We start from the raw sequence: 25,961 nt of genomic DNA, 5'->3' as shown, positions 1-25,961 counted from the left end.
TGATTTGATTGTGAAGGAAATCATCTTCGTGTCGGGTATAAGGTTTCAAACAACGTATCTCTGTATATATTGATATGATCATAATATTCTTTCATTCTGGCGCAACACCTGTGATAGTTTAAAACAAAAATTACGCTATTGATCAACTTAATCTAAATATTGCTAACTTTGAAAGTAAACTTAAGAGGAAGAATGTTTTAGTAGAGGAATAAACTATCCACATCCGTTCTTGTTAGAAACTTTTTAAAGGTAAGTTGAAAATGAAAGTATATTGGTGAATACTTATCTTATTTCAATAACGGTTAATTTAAATTAGCTACATATGTTTCTTGGTTTATATATATTATATTTTAATTAAGGTTTTATGGATGTCGTATCGTAATAGGTACAATAGCACAGTGACTATGTCATATCGCGACGTCTAGAAAGGGTAAGCATATCCTATATCGTGTACCACACAACTTTATGTAATTCATTCGTAGTATGCGGCAACTACTTTCTTGCAAAGACAAACCATTGAGTATGAAAAAATACGAAGCGGTTTAACATATAGCTGTAATGTGAAAATATTTTATTTCTATTGATTATTTTACATTTGATATTTGATTAAATGCTCGAAGCGAAAAAAAAACATGCTTTCAACAACAGCGGGGGCAGTATATTATCCTTATATAACTCATTGAAAGTAATCGCAATTTATTAAGTCTCCAAACCGGTTCATGTAGCTAACAGTTTTGTTTACTTACTGGGATTCAGATTATATTCACTCTTTTAATGTGGTTGTAAAAGGGTTTCTCATTCACGCTGACATAGACCTACGTGTTCAGTTTGTTGGGAAGCTCTGTTGCTTTTGCTATAAAGGCAGCACTGCATTACATCTTTTGTACACAACGAAGGAATATCTCTAATTTCTGAAAATGAGTTTTCGATACATATGCATTTGTCTTTCCTCTCGAGCAATACAGTATACATCAACAACTCGAGAGTCTGAGTGGCTTTAATTGCATGCAAAATGTTGTGTTAGTAGTTGGCTTATTTTCATTTTTGACATCCGGGTTACATATTATATTCGATGAGATTTAATTTTCAAATTTGACTGAAAGAAATTAAACCGAAGAATCGAGCTGGGTTCTATAAAACTGGTCTAATTAGAGATTGTCATAACTTTGGCACAGGTGCTGACAATTAATCGGGGATTAGTGAAACATTACGGATCTGTATTAATTAATTGATTAATTAATTAATGAATAACATAGACTTGTTTTGTGAATAGGGATCGTCATTAGAATATATTTAACCGAAGATAAAACAAATAACAACCCGGTTTTACACGTATAGCCATGTCAAGTTGATAAAAAATGGTTTTACTTTCCTATGCGACGCATAGTAATTAGCAAGTGAGGGTTAGGATTGCAATCGCATACTTTAAAAGGGTTAGTGGGAAGGTTAAAGGACAATATTGGTGCCAGTCATTATCACATATGTGATAGAACTGGTTAAATACATTCCAAATATAATTTTAACAGAGAGATCACTGCTACGATAGCTGAGTAATACAGGATTCACGAATCGGAAGTGACGAACGCCAAAGGAAAACACGGGACATACTTCTATATAACTGGCTGAAGTGCCGACTGATAACAGATACATGGGCGAATTTCTGCTCACTAATAATTCCTTCGAAGACCAAAAGTTGTTATATGGGACTGTAAGAGGATAGCTGACAATTCAATACAGTAATTGAATGTCATTAGATAAGAGAACACGAGAAAAATAGAAATAGCCCGTACATTCCCTTGTTTATATTCATTCTGTAGGGGAGAGCGGGGCTAGTTCGCACCATTTTCAATGAAACCAACATATCTCGATAACTTTTGAAGCTACGTTACCGTAGACCAGTGATTCCCAACCAGTATGCCGCGGCACACAGGTGTGCCGTGAGATCTTCCTATGTGTGCCGTTTAGTTTGAGCCATACTATGTGTCTATGACTAGTCTGTGGCTACAGTTGTATGCCGTCTATGATTTGCCATGTTTTTTATTTTGCAAAAAAAATCAAATATTTTTCATATATATTAAGTCGGGTGTGTCGCTGTTTTTTCATGTGTTTCAAGGTGTGTCGTTGGCACAAAAAGTTTGAGAACCACTGCCGCAGACCATACTAGATTAAAGACAGTGGAGTTGGCTAATTTACGGCATACATTAAATAGTTTTATTGACAGGCGTATCCAAGTAATTTCATCTCAAAGTCACCATGTCCGAATGGGCGAACATCAAGCCTCAGCTGTATGACAGTAAGTGATATGTACCTACGCCTATACATTTGCGATGCGTCACCGGTTTACTTATGCCCCCGTCAGACCGGGGTGGCGTCCTTACTGCGCTGCTGCGACCGTACGGCGACCAGAAAATGCACAAGGTCGCCGGCAAACGTGAACACTTAAAGATTATGCCACTTAAATATTATGTTAAACGTGAACACAACGCGCGAAAATGTCCCCAAAAACTACAAACTTGAAAGAAAAGTCGTATTCTCATAGTTTTACAGTTCAGATCGCAGAACCTTGGCGTTTGCTTTGAACATGCTCAAAATAAAGCGGTGACTCGGCGATCATTGGCGACCATGGTGACTACAGTACGATAGCTGACGTTTCCACTACGCTTATGGCGATCTTAACGCGCTCTAAAACTATTTTCCATCGCCGTAGCAGCGAAGTAAGGACGCTACCCCGGTCTGACGGGGGTATTATTAGGAAAACTTGCCGCTTTTAGAAAGAAGTGTATGTAGACTTTTCAGTTCAAACTGGCCCATGTCTAAAGGAAATAGGATAAACTTGAAAGAAAAACAGCTTCAGACTTTGAAATCTTTGTATGGTAAAGTCATGGGCAACGGCGTTGGTAATCAGGAACTTGAAAGTAGTCCCAATGTCGGACTTCGTCATACAGCCGAGGCTAGATGTAGGGTACTGGAATCTGCTGAGGTTTGGCCGAGTGGGCGCGAGATATGAATGGGGTCGGACTAACCCCGCTTTCCCCTACCTTATAAAAACATGGTAATGCACTGACTTTTTTTCTGTTTTTCTTTCGTGTTCTCTTATCTACTGGCAGTCAATTCTTTTTATAAATTGTTAGATATCCTCTCACAGTCTCACACAACAACTTTTAGTCTTCGAAGGAATTATTAGTGAGCAGAAATTCGCCCATGTATCTGTTATCAGTCGGCACTTCAGCCAGTTATATAGAGGTATGTCTCGTGTTTTCCTTTGGCGTTCGTCACTTCCGATTCAGGAATCCTGTATAACTCAGCTATCGTAGCAATGATCTCTGAGTTAAAATTATATTTGGAACGTGTTTAACCAGCTCTATCACATATGTGATAATGACTGGCACCAATATTGTCCTTTAAGTGGCCGTTATTACCTGTACCATTGTACCTGCAATGTATTATTATTACTTAAATTTGTATAATATGCATGCAGCCTACTAAACGCCCTTAAATGCGACGTTTATCAATAATTCTTTATAAATGTATAAAATAGCAGTATTTCGCACTAAAATCTCAGGTATATTATTGTCTTAAACTGTTGCAATGCCATTTAGTAACTGGGCTGATAATTGGTATAAATTTGCTAAAAAAAAAAACTCGTGTCGCAACTACGATTTCTTCGAAACCGTCCATTTCCGCACTATAGCTGTTTGTTAATTATTTTTCATCAGTACGAATGCGTACCGTTTTATTAGAATTTCGCTAAGATTGTATCATGACAGCTGCCACGAATTGCCCGTTCCACCAATAATGGTAATATGACATCAAACGAATTCAACTGTTTGAGCGTCTTGAACTTTGTTCATGACGAAAGTTTACGGATCCTTTAGACCCTAGTGAACTTATAAATCGTCAAATAACTTTTCCCTGACAAATTTTTGTTTAAAGAGCCAATCTCGATTATATTTTGGAGAATAAAACTGCTTAATTTTATGTTAATAGCCCTTAAAAACCTCTACCTTCGGACCGAGCAACTAACTCAATATTCGTTTTCAAACAACTTAAACCCGTCAGTCTTCATCTGGAAATGGAAACCGGTGTCCCAAGCTATATTATACGATATCTGGATAAAACTAGATTCTTTTTATAAAAAAAAAACGCGTAGGTGAAATTTACCTTTCGTTATCAAGTACAGCACGTGGGTCATGCACTGTATAGACATCTAAAGCAAAGGCAATAGATTACCAGGTCACCGAAAGAAAAACACGAACCGAAATCTGAAAAGGGTTACGTGTCCGGATCAGCGCTTTTGACGTTCACGTCCAAACGACTTAATATTTTGAGTTGAAATTTGAGACAAGGTAAATACAGTATTCCTCTATATTTTGGCGCTTAAATTTCATACCTACACGGACTTTTATTTATGTTAAAATCGGGATGGTCTTTTTAAAGTTCACAATGGTTGGTATTTAAATTACATCTAAGAAGTCAAGTGGCGCGGTATCTGGTGATCCCTTATTCCCGAACGATATCTTGGAATCAGGGATTAGGGACTTATTGTGCAAAATATCTCTCTTTCACTGAAACTTTAACCCTATTTGTCCCCCGTTGCTGGCCACTGACCACCGGACTCGAGAGGTTAGAATAAGAATTAGACACCAAGAATATGTGAGCAGGAGTGATTTTTACACCAAGTCGTATTTTAATGGTCAATCAAAATTAACTCATTTCTAGCACGGGCTCAAAAGCCCTAAATATATATAGGTATTACAACTTTCACAATCAATTCCATAGCATAATCCGCTTACTATTTCTTTCCGCACTGTTTGTCGTGTATTTTGTACACGGTGAACAGTCCATATGCTGATTACACTATTTTGCCTTATTACAATATTTTGCCTATACCGTTTTTTTAGGACTTCTAATTATGTCTAATGGTTTGGATTGTTCGTACTTGGTTTTATTTTATTTCTAAACCCTAACCAAAAATAATCCTCAAACTAAGATTCATTCTATTTTTAAACCATTGGGTAGACACATGCGCAAATGAAATGACCATTGATAGTCCAACATAATGGTTAGATAAGATTGGCAGTATTCATGACTGGGTTAATAAGTGATTACTTTTTGGTATAGACACGTAGTACTTTGTCTTTGATGCATCGTGACAACGTCAGAATATAACTGACATTGGACAAATATAGTATTTGAATTTGAATTACCAGTATCTGTTTTTAAAATCTTTTCCATATTAAGCCATTTAAAATCACGATTCATAAAATGGAAGTATAATTGTCGCCATTACTCTTGTTCTTTGTGGTTTAATATTTTTAATGACTTACGACCTATCGTTGTTCTTTAATGTCAGGGTTATTGGGTCGACCTAGCTGAAGCGTGTATCAATTTTCTCCTATATGGTATGAGTGCATTCATATCTGGTATCATCAAAATGTAAGTCTGCCGGGTATCTGGTGGTGGGTGTGGTATTTCACACCCAAAATGCTATGGTTTCACGCCCAAAATGCCATACCCCCAACTACCACACCCATCATCCGATACCCGACAGACTTACATTCTGATGATACCAGATATGCATGCACTGATACCATATAGGTATCATCAGAATGTAAGTCTGCCGGGTATCTGGTTGTGGGTGTGGTAGTTGGGGGGCATGTCATTTTGGGCGTGAAATACCATACCCACCACCAGATACCCGACAGACTTACATTCTGATGATACCAGATATGCATGCATTGATACCATATAGGAGAAAATTGGTACACTCTTCGGCTAAGTTGACCCCCTGGGTTCCTGCACTATGTAATTTCAAAAAGAATACATTAACATACAAATAAAAGCGATTATAACAATTGACACACTCAACATTATACACTGTAAACACAGTATATAGATTTACAGTGTTAACATTTTGGGGTGGGGGTCAGTACCATCCAAAAGAAATTTTCACTTTTGATACTATATTATCTTTGCGCTTGAATTTAAACTGTGGATGTAATCTTCCTTAGTGGGCTGTTTAGATATAAGTTTTGTCGTATACATGTAATTAAAATAGTTGGTCAATACTATTGTCTCCATACAAGAGTTGTTCACTATTGCTACTAGTAAATTCAAGCAGAATTATATTACAAATATATTTTTTTTTAAAAATGTATATGTTGTGTGTATGTGTTGACGTTGATCTTACGTTAAGCACCAACATTATCAATCAATAACCAAATTGCTTTTATTGTTTCAATCTGGGGAGAATAATTTCTACTTCAACTTTCAATTGCGAACAGATTTCAATTCACATAATTTTGAATCATACCGACACACGTTGAAACTCAATTACTCGAAGCATTGTGAATGTCTCGAAACGCGTAGGCGAATCACGAACTTTTCAAATTAACAAGAGCTATAGATGATTATTGAGCTCTTGCGAGTTCCTGTTAGGTCGCATTTTGTGTTTTTTCAGTCGTATTGTGTTTAGTGGTCTGAATGAAAACGATCGCTAATCAAATGGGCAAACAGAAGAAAGCGAAAGGTCATCAGTTTGTGTCTATAGTGGCCCTCTGATGTTAGGAGTGTAACTATCTCCTAACTCCTACAATAGTCAAAAAAGATGCCACAAAATGGTTGTTAATTTAATGAAAACATGTTAAACTACAAGTGAATCAAATTTGGTCTCCAAAGTAGCAGTTACTATCCCTATCGATTCCTATAAAAGTTCTCTTAAGATTTTATTGTTGTCGGATAAATTTTTCATATTGGCTACTTCATCGAACTCTACGTTTGTGCCACTTTTGCCTGTTCTCTATTGCTTCATATATAATCAGACTCAATATGGCCATGCGATAAACTAACAAATTGGACCTAAATACCTTAATCTTTTGAATTTATCGCTTCATTTGTTAATTCCAGTTTGTCACTTCTAGAAACCTCGACTCAAACATACAAGAGTCCCAAGAGTGACGCAAATCAATGCTACCGTTACTATTTATATTTTGTTATAGTTTGGGCTTTGTTTTTTTTTCTTTGTATTCATAAAAAGCTGAAATAAGAATATCAAAAGCCTTTGTTGTATAATTTTATTGCCCACATTTTGAGGAGGATATCCGAATGCTGTAAATTCGTATACACGCCCTTTGCTATCTACAAATATTATGCAATTTTGGGGGGAAGGCGTTTGAAATTTGATTTTAAAGCTATTCCTAGATTTCTCATAAAATTAGTTTAAGTATGCAAAAAAGATGAACTAGCCCACTATTGAGCAGAGAGAGGGAGGGAGAGAGAGAGAGAGGGAGAGAGAGAGAGAGAAATGGGGTTTAACGTCCACTCGACACAAACTAGGTCATTTAGGGACTAAGGTGTGGTTTAATTTTATTTCAATGATTCGCTTGCGCGTAGGGGTCTTTAGCAGTGGGAGGACCAGGAGAAAACCCACGAGGTTGGATAGGCGATCCTACTCCTTGTCACGTACAACCGGGGAATCAAAACCAGGCCAGTTGACTCAATGACAGACCGTATGATACAGCGCGCACGTGGTAACCATTCGGCCATCCACCCCCACCCCCCTCCACACACACCCACACACACACCCATGCAGAAACACACACACCCCAGATCAATTGAAATAATATGACATACATTTTTTAGGTTTATTGCTTGCTGTGCCTATGTAGTTTGTGTGTCTTATCCCCATGTTTGTCTTATGGATTTTATTTATTTGCTGCCCGGTCCTCCAGCATTTAAAACTAAAAAAGCCGCATTACGTAAAAGCGCAGTGCATTTCTGTTACCATGTATTGCAAGTGTAAAGCATAATAGCGGCCACAACATTTATATAATGTGTTTGGTTACAAATATATCCGTCCTGGTAGTTTGATATGTTTTCCAATGAATGGTTTTGTATGACAGGTCGCGACCGTAGAGGACACCACATCTTTAAATCTGTAACGGTATTTCTGCTGAAAGCGACACTTTTTTACAGTGCATTTTAGTTATAGATTTACTCTGATCCAGGGATTGCAAACAGAAACGGTATTATTTCTTTTCATAAAATAATGAACGAAAATAGAGAATTTCAGGGGGTCAATCCCTTCTTTAATCCAATTGGTAAACGTATTCCCTGTCAATCGAATATATAGTAATACTATTTGCAACGGTGGGACATGATTTGTAAACCAAGTAATACTGAATGGTAATAGATACTAATGTAGCGTAGTAGACTTAAACCATGTGTAAACTGATGTGATGACTGCTGATAAAACCGTTAATTGTTACCATCCATTGTGTACATGAGGATTTGAAAAACAACGCCCGAAGATGACCCCGAAGAAAAAATTGGGTTCTGTTATTTGACTGATTAGCTGAATAACTGCTACTTAAAGTTTAACATAATGCCCCAGAAGAGTTTTTCTCAACTTTTCAATCCCGAAATTGTAAAGCGGGGTTACTATATTAACAGCGGATGTGATCAGAAGACGCAATACACCAATACGAAAAAGTGTGATATTGTTATAAATAAACAATATTTAGAAAATTTCTTGGTCAAATGGAATTTAGGGAAGTCCTCGATATAATGCCTAGAACCATAGACAAATTTAAAATACCCTGAGCTCAGTTTTTGTTATATTTTGTGATTAAACAATATGCCTTCCTATTTCGAGGCTATGTTTTAAAAGTCTGTTATTTAGCTATAAAATGGTGATGGTTGTTTGGTACTATATAGTTGTTTGCGAAGTTAATATTGTTGTACACCTCCGGTGGTCATGTATTTAATCTTCGACTTTGTACCATTGACTCATGAATTCATAATCTACACATCTCACCTTTTGCATAACACGGATGTGGAACTAGAGGGGTAGATCTGCATTTTTATATTAGCGTTATAATTTTTTACTTCCAAAGCTGTTGTTTTTGGTTTAGTAATAGTTGATCTCGATAGATAAAATGTTTACTTTTCAGAACACCTGATACCCCTTCTCGATTGTTTAATAGTACATTCACATCCGTTCCAATTTGTGAAACGCGAATGCGTCTGTGGATTATGATACATGTGACATAATAAAGCATTTGGTAAGGACCAGTTTGGTATTTAATCCTGCAGACGTTCGTTGCCAATACCAAGATATTTTTTATTGGCAATATTTGATCCAATCAACGAACTGCTTCTCTCAATTTTGACAAGATGCTATTCTTCTCTTTGATGTGGGTTTAAAGTGGAATGAGAATGACTGGCAATTTAGTCAGCTCTTGTTTTGTTGGGGTTTTTTGGGGGGTTTTTTTTGGTTTTTTTTCTTCTTATAATCTTTGCCAGAAATAAACCAAAATATCCAAGTACGGTTATTTTTCTGTGACTTAAACGAAATGAATACTTAAAATACAGATAAATCTATTGTCCCGTAAGATATACACGATCAAATTCTCTAGTGGGCATAGCATCCTACATCGCATAAAATGCTCGGGGAAGTTAGGTCGATGGCAACCGGAGAGAGTATTGGTTGAACTTAATGGGCGTTGTCGATTAATATTTCCGATCGATGGTATAAAATTTTTGGGAAGAAGTATCTATTGCAGCGTGTGCTAATGACCATTAGATTCTGAACTCTCATTACTGTAGAAGCCATGTATGGCCGTTTTTACGCAAGCGGGCATCGCTATGTTAACCATTAGGGGTTTCTGTAAAACACTCTCATTTTGACGTTAAAGGCACACAAACACAACTCGTGTGCGGTCAAATGGATAACCGTGAGTCAAAGGCTAAGAACCAATGGTTTTAGGGGGTATGATCATCAAGACTTTTCATGGTTATTGGTAGAGGAGACATTAAACACCAATCGAGGACCAGCCCATTGCCGTACTAAATTCACTCCACTCACGGTTAAACTCAGTCATGTATACCCTAGTGACATCCGCAATATAGATACTATCTATTATATGACGTCTATCATATTATAGTCTGGAACATCGTGATGTGATACTGTAGAGATTTCTCTTAAAACCTGTTATGTTGTCAACAATACGTTTGTCTACGGTCTATCTGCCCAGGAGATGCTTTTCTATCATTTGATATGTAGATATCCCAACGGACTTAATTAATTCGATTTTCCTAATTGCCCGATGAGAGGAAATTTCTAATTAATTAAGTTATAATATGGGACGTATACATACCCAAACACTTCTGTTAGTTATGGGCAGGAATCTTCATATGATGTAAATTTGTATTGGTTTAAATGGAAAGTCAGTATATTATTCAATAGGCTTAATGATGATAATTTGTTGCTAGTTTGTTGTTCCGAAATTATGGTCCTACACATAGGCTTATATACTGTAAAACCTATATAGGACTATGAATAGATAATCTTTCCGGAATCCAGGAAATAGATCCTTAATTCGTGAAATTTTACTTTTGTTCAGATTCACTGCAGCAATGGAAGTTTCTAACACTGGTCCATGATTGTTTGGGTGTTAGGTGGTGGGGGGGGGGCGGTTTAGAATCAAAATGATAAAAGTTAGTTTTAAGAAAATCACGTTGCCTTAAAATTGGAGTTTCTAAAATATCTCAGATATATCGGTGTACTAGTAGTCACACCGGTTGCACTATTAAACTCTTGCTGTAAATAACAGATTTTGAGGGGATAAAAAAAGCAGTTAACTATTTACCAGTTTGGATCCGCAAGTATTGTAATTTGGTTTGGTATATCCAAAATCGTTCAAAATAAGACTATATATATGTTCGAAATCAAACTAAAATGCCACTTTCTAATTGCACTTATAAATTTGATTATAAAGACAAGAGATGTGATAAACACTATCTGATATTCCCGAATGGTGACGGGTTTCGATTGAGTACCATATATGTAATTAGGTATGTGCTGGTTAAAGCGATGTATAGAAACTCTTACACACTTTAATATATAAAAAGGTGTTAATGGTATTAATGGCGTATGTGGACTGTACTAAGTCGTATATCTATTAACTGTTAGAATTAAATATGGTAGGTATGTGGGTGAGTAACAAAGTGTTCCAAGTAACTTGGTTAAAATGACTTTCATGGACCCGCAAGTATTGTAGTCTGGTTTGGTATATCCCAAATCGTTCCAAATCAGACTATATACATGTTCGAAATCAAACTAAAATGCCACTTATAAATTTCGATATAAAGACAAGAGTATGTGATAAACACCATCTGATATTCCCGAATTTTGACGGGTTTCGATTAAGTACCATTTATAGAAGCTTTTACACACATTAATATATAAAAAGGTGTTAATGGTATTAATGTTGTATGTGGAAAGTGCTAAGTCGTATGTCAAAATTAAATATGGGAGGTATGTGGGTGAGTAAAGGAAGTGAGTATTGGTGACAAAGTAATCAAGTAACTTGGCTAAAATGACTTTTATGGATTAGTAAAAAAGTCAATCCGGTCCCATAGGTTCAAACATATGTAGGTTCATTACCAGATATCTTTTTTGTTCTACAGCATGCTATAACTAAGCTTATATTGCACATACATCTTTATCTAAGATCATTTCAACTCACATATGGTTTTATTGTTTGTCAATATATGCCATAAAGAATAATGTTTTTGATTATTGACCTGAATTGTTGTTATCATTCTGATGCAAATAAAACCATGACATGTCTTTAATAAATAATAATAATTCACGCTTATTTAAGGAAACATTAATTCGATGTTGAATAGCCTTTGTACACTGAGCATTCTCCGGCTGAAAGCTTAAAAATGGAACTAAACAAACAAACAAAAAGAAATAAGGAGACTTATTACATTATATGAAACGCCAGGAAGTGTACAGTTATAATTCCCTAACCAGTATTTGTGCAAGATTTCGATCTGACTTTCTCTTTCCGAAGGGGAGTCGTGGCGACTCGGTGATGTCCCTGGGTCGATCTCGGTTTTGGCCCCAGAACGTTTTTGTCAGTGGTCCAGGACTGGATGTCTGGCAAGAAACAGTGTCTAGTTGTACTGATGGGACGAAAAACAGAGGTCCCTTAAGTACACATTATTTTGAATTCGAAATAAGAGTAGGTCGTATTGTCGTTGTCTGGGCAAAATGTCGACCACAGCACAGTGTAAGGCGTACTTCTGTCTTCTTTAGCCCAGTTGGTACCGGATAGTAAGACGTTAAACCCCACTACATTCCATTCCGAAACCTCTATCCGTGTAGCATTTTGGTCTTTACAAGATGTCCTTAAATCTAAAATAACACTATCGTAACATCAGTATAAAGCAATAAGTTACATTGTTCATTTAAATAGGTTGAGAAATATGTGAATAGTTTCGTTGATGAACATCCCAACAAAGATCACTTGCATTATCCGACAATGCTAAGTGGATTAAAACAGATTGACAAACAGGAACGGTTCTTGATACTTCAAAACTGTCTTGAGATTTAAACTAAGTGTGGGCAAAGGCTATTCCATCCCTTCTTGATTAAATCAAGTCTCATTAACTGCCAATATATTGCCTAATGTTATCACACTAGGTGACTTTAAGTGGTCCAGAGAGTCAAGCGAAACATGCCTAATCTTCGCAAAGAGCTAATCTCTGCCTGAGAAGCATTCATTGCAATCCTAATCTATTTTCGGAACAGAACTTGGTTAAATACTCGAAATCCTCTTCATAGCTAGTTTTCCATGTCCATCCACAGACCGACGTACTGTGTACAATAAAAAATAATTCCCTGATGTCCGGTAGAATTATTAACTTATATCATCTGGTTTTGATATTTCTGATATTTACTATGACCAGTTTAAACAGTATCATATTCCCCTAACGACCAACTTAATAATGTTTTTCTATTCATGTATTTAGTTTGGGTAATTGGAGTGTTTCTATTTTTAATTTGATTTCTATCAAAACGTGTTTTGGAGAGTGCTATATAATGTTTTATATATATATATATATATATATATATATATATCATTTTTATATTAAAATTCGCGCTGTGAATTATTATTTTTTTTTTGTATATTTCCTTCTTAATATCGGATGTTGGTCTAAATGGCCCAAAACGTTGAACTATGTCTCATAAAACTGTTCTCTACGCTTTGTGGAGTCGTTTGTCAAACCTTGCAATTCTGCGAGTCTATTGCTAAAAAGTTATGTGTGCAATCAAATTACGGGATTGTGTTGATGTAAAGTCGGGTTTCTATGCGGATTATAGACCTTCATCCTTAATCAGTCGTTATTGTAAGGGGGCACTTATTTCATTTACCAAGAGCTATAATCTATAACTGGTAAGTGAAGCAATTTACCAATGAAAAGCGTAGGTTTACAGGAAACGAATAATATGCCCAATAGCAGCTAAGTCGATCAAGCAGTTATGAATTTAAAATACATACAAATTTCACAAAAAATAACAAGATTTTGCAACAAAGGCTAATAATTCTGGAAGTTATTTTCAAAAGGTTAATAGAGTTATTCCTTTCAATATTATATAAATTTCAGAACGATCATCAAATCATAATTAAAATCTTTGCGGGGATATTAAGCTTTCATAACCAAGGGCAATACCACTGCGGTGATAACAAGATTTTATAACACAACTATGGGAAGACGGACGGACATGGTGATAACAATATACAACCACGTGAAAATGTGGGCGTTAATAAGTCCCTTAGATCATTCTGAGCGTGATATTTGATGTTCGTTTTATTTAATTCCTAATGGGTGGCACACTACGTATATACATCTTCCAATAACTGTAAACAAATTGGTTAGTTCTCTAGCTATCAACTTTGGTATTTAAAAAAAAAAAAAATGTGTCAGAACCATTTGCCTGAACTTAAATTTTAGTCTTCCCTGTGGGAGGTCGTGTAATCAGTGCGATTAATTTATGATTCCGCCATGAATTGTGTCTTTGACACCCAGTTTAATTGAGACTTTGACTAAAAATAATTTCTTGTATTAGGCCATCGACCTAAAATCATCTTTGCAGTTTGTCCACTTTATAGCAATTAAACATTGATATCCGAGTAACACCACCATATATAGGATTCTTCCGGTTTTAATTCTAAATTTGTGCTGACCCCCGTGCTTACAAAATTAAGTTTATATTTTGTTTGGTAGATAAAAAAAAAACCCACTTTATTGCGGTTATAACTAATATCCATTGGTATAGAAGTCGTGATCATTCGGGGTTCGTCAGATTTGTTTCACAACAAATTATTTAAATAAGAACCAAGGACCTTATTGTAAGGTCCATGTAAGAACCTACCTTATTTGTGACACCAAATGGATTAGTTTGTGTTTAAGTGGAATTTAAGACTTTTAGTTTTAACCATTAATAAAAAATTTACGTTAAGCCCCTTTTTGTTTGGGAACAATTAATTAGTTTCGATAATCTTTTACGTATGTTTAATATCAGTTGTAAAGTGAATTTAATGACTGTCTCGCGATTTGGCCTTGAGATTAAACGATACAAATAATCGTAACCAATAAAAACCTATGTTTAATTGTTCATTCTGAATCTGTGTGACATAATGTCAAAGAAGAATTCGAGTTAGAGACATGGATCTATTTACTATGAAAATTCAGTTTATATATACGAAGTAACGGGTGTCGTGTACACGGGTAGGACACTTGTCAGTGATGCAGGACGAAGGGCCTGACAAGGACAGCTGTCTAGTCGTGCGGATGGGACGAAAAACCGAGGTCCCGTGTACACCTTGGCGTGCACTAAAAAGATCCCTTGGCAGTTGGAATTCGATATAAGAGTAGGCCGTAGTGCCGCTGTCTGGGCAAAATTTCCCTCATTGCACACTGTATGGCGTATGTCCGTCTTCATTAGCCCAGTTTAGGAGCAGAACAGTAGGACGTTAAACCCCATTTCATTACATTTCCAATTGCTAATTTGATAATTATGTGTGCATTAGTATTTATTTAATTTATTCTGGATGACCGTATCGTATGAATTGTTTCCAGTCAATATCAACTAACTGTTTCGTTATCTCGATGCCAGCTTTGGTACTGAAAGACAAATTAAATGTGCCAAAAAGATGTTCCGTTGGCGAATTTGTATTTATTTCATTGAAAAATGATTTGACAGAAAGACCTGTACGAAATTAGATTGCAATAAATTAATTGGTTTATTGGTTTAATGGTGTATTGAGAACCCTGCATTGTTACGTATGATCGCCATTTCCTGACATGTTGTTAATGTTGTTTCCAAAGAGTAAATATTAAATCAAATGAAATAATTATAAAAGCTTTTACTTTCGTGTCATAGATTAACCCATATGCTATGAACTGTGGAATCGTTGAACGCCATACGTAGCACTGTGCAGTGCAATGCGTCGCTAGTCAGATGTGAAAAGCACAGATGCCAAAAATTTCCCACATCCAACGCGTGACGCATACTCTCTTATCTGCTACTCATTTTATTAGCATTGTGATTGTCTGGTGTTGTCGCTGATTATATTTGTAATTCTCTTCTTTTGGCCACACCTTTTCTGGGTTTTTTTTCTTCTTACTATCGCAATTGTTGTTAAGACGTCTGTCTTTCAGAGAAAAAACAATGCAAAAGTTTGTTTATACATATTATGTCAAGCACTGGATACATAGGTTACGTTACCATACTTAAAATTTACATGTCCTTCTCTCTAATCGAGTTTACTGGCGGAACATACTACATTATATGGCTCTATTACAAATCAATGGGGTCTACTCAATCCAGATGGTATCTCCATCGAACCTACATGATCCTGCTCTCTAAGAATCTAGCGGCTGTCTATAGGACATAAATCAGTCTTATAACATTGACAGTGTGGTGAGACAGCCCTGTCAATTATTTTAATTGGACAAATATTACGTAATTATTGATGATGACTGGTTACTAATCCTAATGACGTTAAGAGAGTGAGAGAGAGAGAGAGAGAGAGAGAGAGAACTAACATGGTTCAATTTTAGTTCAATAATTCGCTTGAGCGTAGGGGACTTTGGCAGCGGGAGGAAGCCGGAGGACCCGAAGAAAACCCACGAGGTTGGACAGGCGACCCTACTCCTTGCCGCGTACAGCCGGGGAATCGAAACCACGCCAGTTGACTCAATGATAGACCTTATGATACATGATACAGCGCGCACGTGCTAACCATTCGGCCATCCCCCCCCCACCCCGACGTTAAGAACCACCCTTATATGGACAGTAGAAACTTTCCACCAGCCATGTAAGACGTGTTATTTTGTTATAAGCCAGAATTAAATGTTTATGAAATTATAACTTTTTTATATATATAAACCTATCACTCATTCAATTTGAGTGTGTGAGATATGGCTTCTCTATAATATGAAACCAATAAATATTCAAAGGCATGGTTAATATAATGCTATTTTTAATTTAAAGGGCAAAAATTCTACCAATCTTACTACCCATAACGTAAGAAGTAAGGGGTCCTATTAATCACCAACAAGAATCGACAGGTGCATTTTATTTTAATAACGCCCAAATTATTGTAAAAAGTGACCGACAATGAAGATACGTTATAGATGGACACGGATCATTTAATAACGCCCAAATTATTGTAGAAAGTGACCGACAATGAAGATATGTTATAGATGGACAGGGATCACCAATTATTCCTACGTTGCCACCGAAACAGTCCCCCCCCCCCTTTTGCGTGGTGATCTTTGTTAACTTTGAGGTGCAGAATCGAAGAAAAGGGTTTGAATATACATTTTCTGTTAGGTTTTGGTGAATATCTACTTCTAGTTTGTGTATCTCAAACTCATAGCTGCTTTTGAACAAGAAGTTTTCACGTGTTGCTCTATCTGTGGTGGAAGGCGTTCAACCCCCTGAAAATTTGAGAAAAAGTAAGAGCCGATCTAAGAGACGAGAATTAACATTTAAGTCAATGAGGAAATAATTGATCTCTTGTCAGATATATATATTCTCCCCGTCATATCCAACATGGCGAAATACCGGCTAGGATGAACTGCAGGTTATCCTGGATAATGTATTATAAAAGTCAGAAACAAATGTGTGATAGGTATGTATGTTGTGTAACGAAGTGGTTTAAATGAACGACTTTAACTAAGATATGCAGGCTGTAAAAGCTCATGCATGTGTCCCCAAATTCATCTATTTTCACAAATAAGCATAAGGACCAAAATACGAAATGATTTTATGACTTCAAGCAAAAAAGCCAAGATCTATAATATGACACCTCTTATCACATCCAAAAATATTTACGTTTGGATAACAATTAATGGAGATATTGCAAGATAAAACTGTTTACACTATTTAATGTATGTAGCCTTACTCAATCAATCAATTTTCTGCACTGGGATATATTTAGACAGATGTTTGGTACAAAATTTCAATTATCGATATTTTTTGTCAATTTGTCATTGAATCATTTAAAATTGGAAATGATGAGTAGAATGTGCATATACATAACATATATATTATTTCACTGTCACTCACTTTTTGGAATACTTTGGGTGCTATAATTGATAAAAGTAAAACTCTTGTTCGCTCTTGTCAATGATTTGTAGGACCGGAAACGGAGATTAAAAGTTACAGGAATCGAAAGCACAGTATATACAACAAAGTTTAATAGGTACGCGGAGTCCCAAAATATTTGATGTACTTTCTGGTGTTCTAGAAATAGTAAGCACAGAGCGGCTAGAGTTTCCGAGGGGCACGAATTAGCAATATACTAAGACTTGTTCTAGAAATGGTACTACAAAATCGAGACTATCTTGCCAAACTTTCAAGTATGAACAACTTTAATCACAATAAAGCAATATAACTGAAATTTTCAATATATTTATTTTCCACTATCTATTTTTGAGCTATTATAGCAAGAACAACCAGCTCTTTATCATAATCTTACATAATGCATCTTGAATATTTATAGCCGTAAAAAAGAAGATTCATACTATCTCCCATTTTTAAAAAAGAGGATATGTTTAATGTTTACTACAACATTTCTTTAGAGCACAAACAAGACATTAGAAAAACAATGGGTGGTTACGTTGTAGTGAAAAATGGCAGTCCCTTCAGTTGAGAAAGACAGCTTTTATAATATGAGAGTTTTTGTCTAAATTATCCTCGATGAATTCTTGCGTTACGCTTCCTTCAATTTATACATAAAAGCACTGTAAAACTATTATAGATTGGTTATTTTATAGTTAACTCCATTAATCCGCTGTCGTGGATTTTTAATGAATAAATTGAATTTCAGAATTCTATTTCGAGATTTTTTATTTATCGTTTAAAATCAACATGACTATTATGGCTATATACGTCTTAAATTGATTCTTAATGGCTACACATTTTTGAATTTATCTCATTTATTCTACAACGTAAGTGAAATAAAATGAAAAATAATGAATTAAAGTTGATGTACTTAACTTCCATGGGAGACTACCAAAATAATATATCAGATATAGGGTTGTGATTCCAATAAATTTTGATATTTTATTTTCTTCTTCTTTTTACAGAATAATAAAGAAATACACGCCAGCAGATATGGAACTTGGTCTTTTATTGGGTTATATTATGTTATTACTGGCAGTCACACGTTGTATAGATGGAAATCATGATGCAGAGATAGACCTTCAATCAGAACTAGATCATATAGAAACATTAGAAAACGAATCAAAAATGGATTTATTAAGAGAAATTCCGCAGTCAGATGACAGCTATAGCGACTTACAAAAACGATCAAAGCTAGACCGCATGCCAGCCATATTTGGTAAAAGAGCAAACAAATTAAACAGAATGCCAGCATATTTTGGAAAAAGAACTCGATTAAATCGAATGCCAGCCGTTTTCGGAAAAAGATCGCGTCTTAATCGAATGCCTGCTGTCTTTGGCAAACGTTCAACCCTTGATCGAATGCCAGCGGTGTTTGGAAAACGATCAAGATTGAATCGAATGCCTGCGGTATTTGGAAAAAGATCAAGATTGAATCGAATGCCAGCTGTGTTTGGTAAAAGGGATAATTTGGTTGACCTTATGCCTGAAGAATTTGAGAAAACAGACACTGGATTGTCGGTGGAATCAGACATGCTTGGACAGAATAAAGCAGTCGCTGATTTATTGTCTATAATTCAAAGGTATGTTTTTAAACCACAATTATCTTTAACGTGAAAGAAGTACAAATTTAGTTTTATTTAACTGGTCAAATAGAGATTCGCAATGGCAACACGGCAATCGAGAATGAGAGAGAGAGGGGGGGATAGAGAGTGTGTGGAGGGGAGGGGGTTTCATCTTAACGGCACCTTAACACAAACCAAGTCATTTAGTTCGCACTGTTGTGCATAAATGCATCCGTCTGTATATCCCTGCAATGTCAAAACAAATTGCACCAGATGCGTTAAATAACTTGCTTAGTCAATGAAACCAATAATGTATTTCGGGTATATAACTAGGTTTGTGGTAGCGCTGCACCCAATTGCATATCAGTTAAGGCAATTTAAAAATTTAAAAAATTGCGTGCTCCTTCTGAGATTCCCAATACACCACTGTGCTGTCAATGGGAGAAATTATGGCAGTGTGAAAACAGTTTTACTTTCCGGGACTAACAAATCCAAAATCATTCATGTCTTTCTGAAAAGCAATATTGGGAACCCAGAAACTCAGACTAGCAGCTAATGAATATTTATTATGGAGCAGGCATAGACGAAAAGATGTGTGTACTATTGTAAGTTCATATGCAAATTCTATAGGTCACCAGATCGAAACGTGCCCACATACACTGCTCTAACTTAATTAAATTCATCTCTTTTGGAAAGAGATAAATACATGTATGGGTTGCGTCCTAGTATATTTTGGCGACCAACATATAGAATAGCGTTCTTTTAACAATTCAATTGAGTCTACGGGTCTTTAACAGTAGAGGGAAACCGGATAACCCAACATCTACATACATTTACGAAGTTTTAAAAGAGTAGTCACCACAGATTTTGCAGGACATTTTATTGATTTAAATATGAAAATCAAAAGTCAACATTTTCACGTACCGAAATATTGAGTCGTTCGGAATTGTTTGCTCGATCGGCTTGCTTTTCTTCGAAAAGAGCTTTAGATACCGAATAAGAACAAAATTTTCAAGATATTTTCATTCTGAATTGACCTGCTTCATTCATTGAAATATATCTCGGATTGCTTCTTGACAATTGACTTTGAGATATTGGTGATGCACAGGGTCCTTTGTTTGTAAATAAATCTCGTACTGCTTCTTGACAATTAACTTTGAGATATTGGGGATGCACACGGTCCTTTGTTTTTAAGCTTGTTTCTTAAATTGAATGTATGTTTGTTTCAGTAATAAAATGACAGTAGAAGAATTATCTGCTATAATGGCTCAAGATATGTATCTGTTGGTACCACTTGTAAGAACATTTATAGATACCAATGGTAAGCTTAATTCACCACTAATTTAACATTTCGTGACATATGTCTTTGACCACTCAACACATTTACTATTTACTTTATAACTTTAAAAATATTGTTTACCGTGCATAGAATGTAGTTAGTAAATGATTCAGTGTTCATTAATTAATTATTAATTAACTAAACCTTGTCAACTTTATTAGTGTAAAAATGGCTTTAAAATCAGTTTTCTGCACTTATTTGTGACTTAACACCCCAAATTCTAGAATTATTAACCCCATTTATAGATAACACACCATTTGTCTTCAGAAATGTCGAGACAGATCCGATTGCATTAAATATTTCACCCTTAAAAGTCATCTGTTAAATGATGAGCAGTATCCATCTCGAGATCGATAGATGAATGGCTGCTCCTTTAACTAGATTTCGCTTGCTATTCCTCTGTTATCTTGGAGTTGGCTTATTTCATTTTATACTTATAGACCTCACACCCCCACACTCCCCAAACAAAACACACACAACAATATATTACCTCTGTTTTTCAACATGATGCTAATCATATTCGATTATATGGGCTAATCATTATAATGGGCGCGGTCTATCTCGTTCCCAGTGGCCAGTTTTATTTTATGGGACGTGTAGGAGTGTCCGTCCTTGGAGTGATATAATGTAACAGTTAGCAAATAATGAACTTTTGTAAGATTTATTAGAATGTGATATTGTAGAACCAATTCAAATCGATCATATTGGCAGGTCATTTCAATTGTTCTTCGATGGATAAGCTGCCTTACTGTACCTTTTCCAGAGGCCGTGTTAATTTAAGTCAGTGCCATTGAGGCGACAATGGCCACCGTGTTGCCGCCATTGTGTCTTTATGCAGATCATTTGCCGAAACAGTAAGTGTTGATACTACACGTTTCCTGGATTCTGAATAACGTTGGCTCTTTATTACGAACAAGAATCGGTGTAAAATGCGCCAAAATGTTAGAATGTCCACATCTCATTAATATATAATAGAAACAATACTATAATAATCTGGAATCGATTTCTGTATTATTATTACATTACAAACACGTACATGCAACTAAAGATGATCATGTGAAATGAATAGAAACCAATTTAACTCACAAAAAACATGCTGGAGTTAATTAGAATGGATATAGTTGAATACTGATTCAGCATGGTAACAAACTATATTTGACTTGAACCGTTTCAGTGGCATTTGGTAATTGGGCTGAACATACACGGGACACAGTTATATGGAATATAATTATTGTTTATATCTGAGTTATGGCTGTAGTTCCCAACTGACTTTTCTTCGCCTCGCAGATCCCTTTTTACATTTTACAAATATTCGAGGACCAGCTCAGCTCAGCAGTATTTACTCTGCTCCATCAGACCTGGGACGTTTTTCACCACCTTTCACATAAATCTTTGATTAAAGCTAACACCGGCCATCTTAATAGCCATCTCGATCAAAAACGCAGTACAGTTTTTAACAAACGATAGCTAGATGAACATCGTTAATGTGACTCTGATATCAGTTGCTGAAATGTCTTCTGTGTATAAATTTGTCTTTCATTTTAACGCGTTGGCGGGGGGGGGGGGGGCGAATGGTTTAACGTGTGCGCGTTAGATCCATTTTTAGTATAAAAATTGTTTATGTAAACTTATGGCAACACACCATGGGCAAATTAAAGATCCTTTTTGGCCTGGCAATGGTTTATCTCCGCGTAACATTTACATAGAAAATACAAATTCCATTTTTGGCATAAAACTGTTTAAGTAAACTTATGCCAAGACCATTCAGTAGATTTTCATTATTTATCTGAAGCCCAGGGCAGAATCTCTTAAAGCTTCTTGTACTTCGAATCATCAGAATGTTGATTGAGTCACTAATCTTTCCCATTGAAGACTTAGAGAGATTTCCTCCCCTTAGATATTTTGTTCAACTTTTCTATCTCAAGGAAATATCTTTTTAATAATCTATCTTTTTTCATTAGAAGTGAATCTAGCTATTGTATACATATAAAGTTAAACAAAGCGGCCATTAATTCTTCGGAGTTCTATAATTGCCTTTCGGTTGTGATTACCAGCAAAGTCCATTACGGACAATCGAAACTCCGTCGGGGTGGCGCTGATGTCAGGATGAGAGAGATTACAAATCAAATGTCCAATAAATTTTGTTTCCCGACACCATTCGTTTTTTCCACTTTACTAATTTAGAAATAACATGTCGCCGTGGAATACTAACTCATTTTTTGCTTTTTACACGTTAATGGTAAAAGAGTAGCTGTTTTATAACTTCCGGTACGAGGAAAAACATTGTGATGCAATTATCTATCAACTGGATGTAAAATCATACGCTTGGCTGCGCATTCTTCCATTTATGCCAATTTACTGCTTTCTGAGTCTCTAATGCGAAGAGAAAACTTGGCCCGAGGTTTCTTTCGTTTTGATACAAACAGAATGCTCTTTAAGATCTACCAACGCAACATCCAATCACAAAGACCAACCCGAAAGTTTTAAAAAGTTTAAAGTAATTATAATGGTGTCTGATAGGCTTTATTAAATAAATTAATAAAAAGTGCATAATGATAGGTTGTTTACACTGGAGATGTATTTCAGTATCTTGTGAATGCGACAGCTTCAAAATGGCATTTGAATATTAACAAGACTTTTAACAAATGATATGAGTTGTGTTAACGATAAGCGAATTTTCATTTATCGTACCAATCTTGGTGATCGTCACAAATTAATACAATTCTCCTATGGTCTTCTTATGTTAATGACGTTACACGCAAAATCGATACGGATATGCGATACGGACCAGGAATTTGCCCTTACCAAAAGTCTCTAATATCGCCAATGGTTAGGCGATATTACAGGTATATTAGTTAGAATGGATCTGTCTCAATTTCAGATCTAATTCTAAATCTATCATAAATAACATGGGCGGAATATATTTTCCCCTGTCTGTCGAAAACATCAGGGGACTATTAAAAGGGGTTCTTCCATTTGTCTGTCTATCTGTCCATGACACTGTTTTGGCCACAATAACTTCTAATTGAAGAGGACTTTTCAAATTGATGTAGTTATTTATTAAGCGAATGTCATGACTAAGTCAATGATGAACATTATTTTTGTAGGCAATACTAAGATTAGTAATTTGATTGGTCTAGAGTTTGGAACGCTATAATGTTTGATTATGCGGGTTACATCAGGCTCACTGTTGGGTTTTTTGTTTCAAATATTTAATGAATCACATATGTTGAAACGATATCTCCTTGGAGATAACGCAACAGATATCGTTTAATCCCAAACAAGCGAAAGCACACATGAAATGAATTATTAAACGATAAAATATTGTTGTTATTAAGTTACCTATACTATAAATTTTTAATATATATTTGCAGGTGATGGGCTTATATCTGTTCAAGAATTGATGTCGATTAAGACGAGGAATCCATAAGTAATAAAAACGACAAACAGTTGCGGAAACTACAACATATTTGACTAACAAAACGAGTTTCATTCAAACAGGACTAAACTATGTTCAACGTGTATCATCTAGTTAGCTTTAAAAGTGATTCTAGACTGTCCCTGATGGCGCATTAGTTTGTAAAGTATAGCACTCGAGTGCTATTATACGCACATTAGCCAAATAACACAGGCTATTAATCTTCATTATTGAGCTGTCTAATTGAATCGACAAACACTTTTTCTGGTTTAACTTTCGAAAAGAGCTGGGTCGTGTTCGATGGAGTGCTAACTTCGCAACGTTTGTGAGATTATTGCAAAAGAAACGTACATCTGGACAATCTGGGTTTAAAATATAGGCTAAATATAATTTTACTCTTTGATATGTTCGTTAATCCGTGGATTAGACAGACAGTTCCCTGTCATTTGTTTATGGCCACTGTTTTGTTATGATAGGCTGTAAGCCCATTATAATGATGATTCTAAATAAGTTGATTTTTTATAGCTCACGTGTTTATTTATTTTAACAGGGTATTTTAATTTAATTCGTGTAAACTTGTTAACTTTTTTTTATAAAAAAAGGGATTTTACCACTTTGATTTGGGTTTTCAAAAAAAAAAACAGTGTCTATTTAGATTAATTCTGGTGTGTTGGCTTGGTTATTAACAAAGTTTTGGTTAGTTCCCTTAGATTGATCACTTAATGATATGATACATTTTAGAGAGTAGAATATGTAAAATCTGTCCGTAATATATCCCCGATGTCATATACTAGATATAAGTGTAATTTTATGATGAGCTATAATAGTTGCAACTTAACACCGTTGTTGTTTCCACTAATTGTTTCACGTGACGTCACAGATACGTACGTGTATATGCGTTCAAATGGTTCACCAGTTCAAGTTCAATTAATCCTGTAATGCTAGGTTCCCACTATCACGATTTGTGCTACGATTGAAATCGTGGTTTTAATCGTGGAGTAATCGTGGTGATCCTATCAGATCTTATCATATATTGATAGTAGTAGTCGTGTTGATCGTATCGAAACGTATCCGAACGTATCTGCCCTTATCGGATCGTGGACTCAATAGGGGCAATCCTATCGTAAAGCATCGTACGACAGTGGGACCCTAGCATAACCTAAATGAACTTCTTTGAAGTATGATTTTTAATTTATGATGTACAATTTGTTTTATCTCAAAAGCCTATTACTGTATAAGGGAGAACTTTTTTCCACCTATATACTTGTGAATATGTTAGTGATATCATTAACCAAGTGTTTATGTTTATTAGGCAATTTAATTTTAAAAAAATACCACTGAGAATCCCACTTTAATATTTAAAGATAAGTGAGTGAGTTATGTCAAAACATCCTGCTACGTGTTTGGACATTAAAATTGACTATTTTCGTAGGCCACAGTGTGTAAACCGAATGGTTTCTATCATAAACAAACAAATTAACTTTGAACCTAAGCTTTTTAAAAAATATATATAAGTAAGAAGTCTGCTAAATGAAAACAGTCTTTAAAATCTTGGGACTTTTAAAACAAACATGTTCGTAGATAAACAAAACAAGTTTCCCTTTTTTAAACAGGGTTGTTTCTTTTTAGCTGTAACGTTATAATCTTTATTTATTAAATTTGTTTCTGATTGTAACGGTATGATAACATATATTCATTAAATATATTTCTGTCTGTAACCGTATATTTTTATTATTCATTCTTTTCTGACTGTAACCGCATAGTCTATGTTCATTAAATTTTATTCTGACTGTAACTGTATCAGACAAATATTTATAAAATAGGCTGTTCAACTTTACTCCAATTCGTAATATTGTTTCTGACTGTAACGGTATAACCTATATTCGTTTTGTTTCTGACTGTAACGTTATAACCTATATTTATTAAATTTGTTTTTGATTGTAACGTTATAATCTATATTCATTAAATTAAGCAGAGCACTGATGGTGGCTTTAATTGAATTGTTTTTCTTCATTTTTAACAATTAGAAAGGGACGGGGGGAAGACATCAAACATAATCAATACTATATTTAATTTGCAATCATATCATGTTAATACCAGTGTTATATTGATTGTTTCTTTTTATTCTTTTGAAGAAAAAAAAAATCTTTG

General features: G+C 35.3%; 1 long non-coding RNA gene across 1 annotated transcript; it reads left to right on the top strand.

The window, feature by feature from the left end:
• The first annotated feature begins 8 nt into the window (after window positions 1–8).
• LOC126832677 (uncharacterized) lies at window positions 9–25,961 on the top strand. Its single transcript, XR_007684799.2, has 4 exons — window positions 9–249; window positions 18,454–19,071; window positions 20,283–20,374; window positions 23,767–25,961. It is a non-coding gene; the product is annotated as an uncharacterized LOC126832677 (long non-coding RNA).

This window comes from Patella vulgata, chromosome 9, assembly GCF_932274485.2.
Source record: "Patella vulgata chromosome 9, xgPatVulg1.2, whole genome shotgun sequence".
Lineage (NCBI taxonomy): Eukaryota > Metazoa > Mollusca > Gastropoda > Patellidae > Patella > Patella vulgata.
Note: the sequence above shows the minus strand (reverse complement) of the source record. Positions and strands in the feature narration are given on the sequence as shown.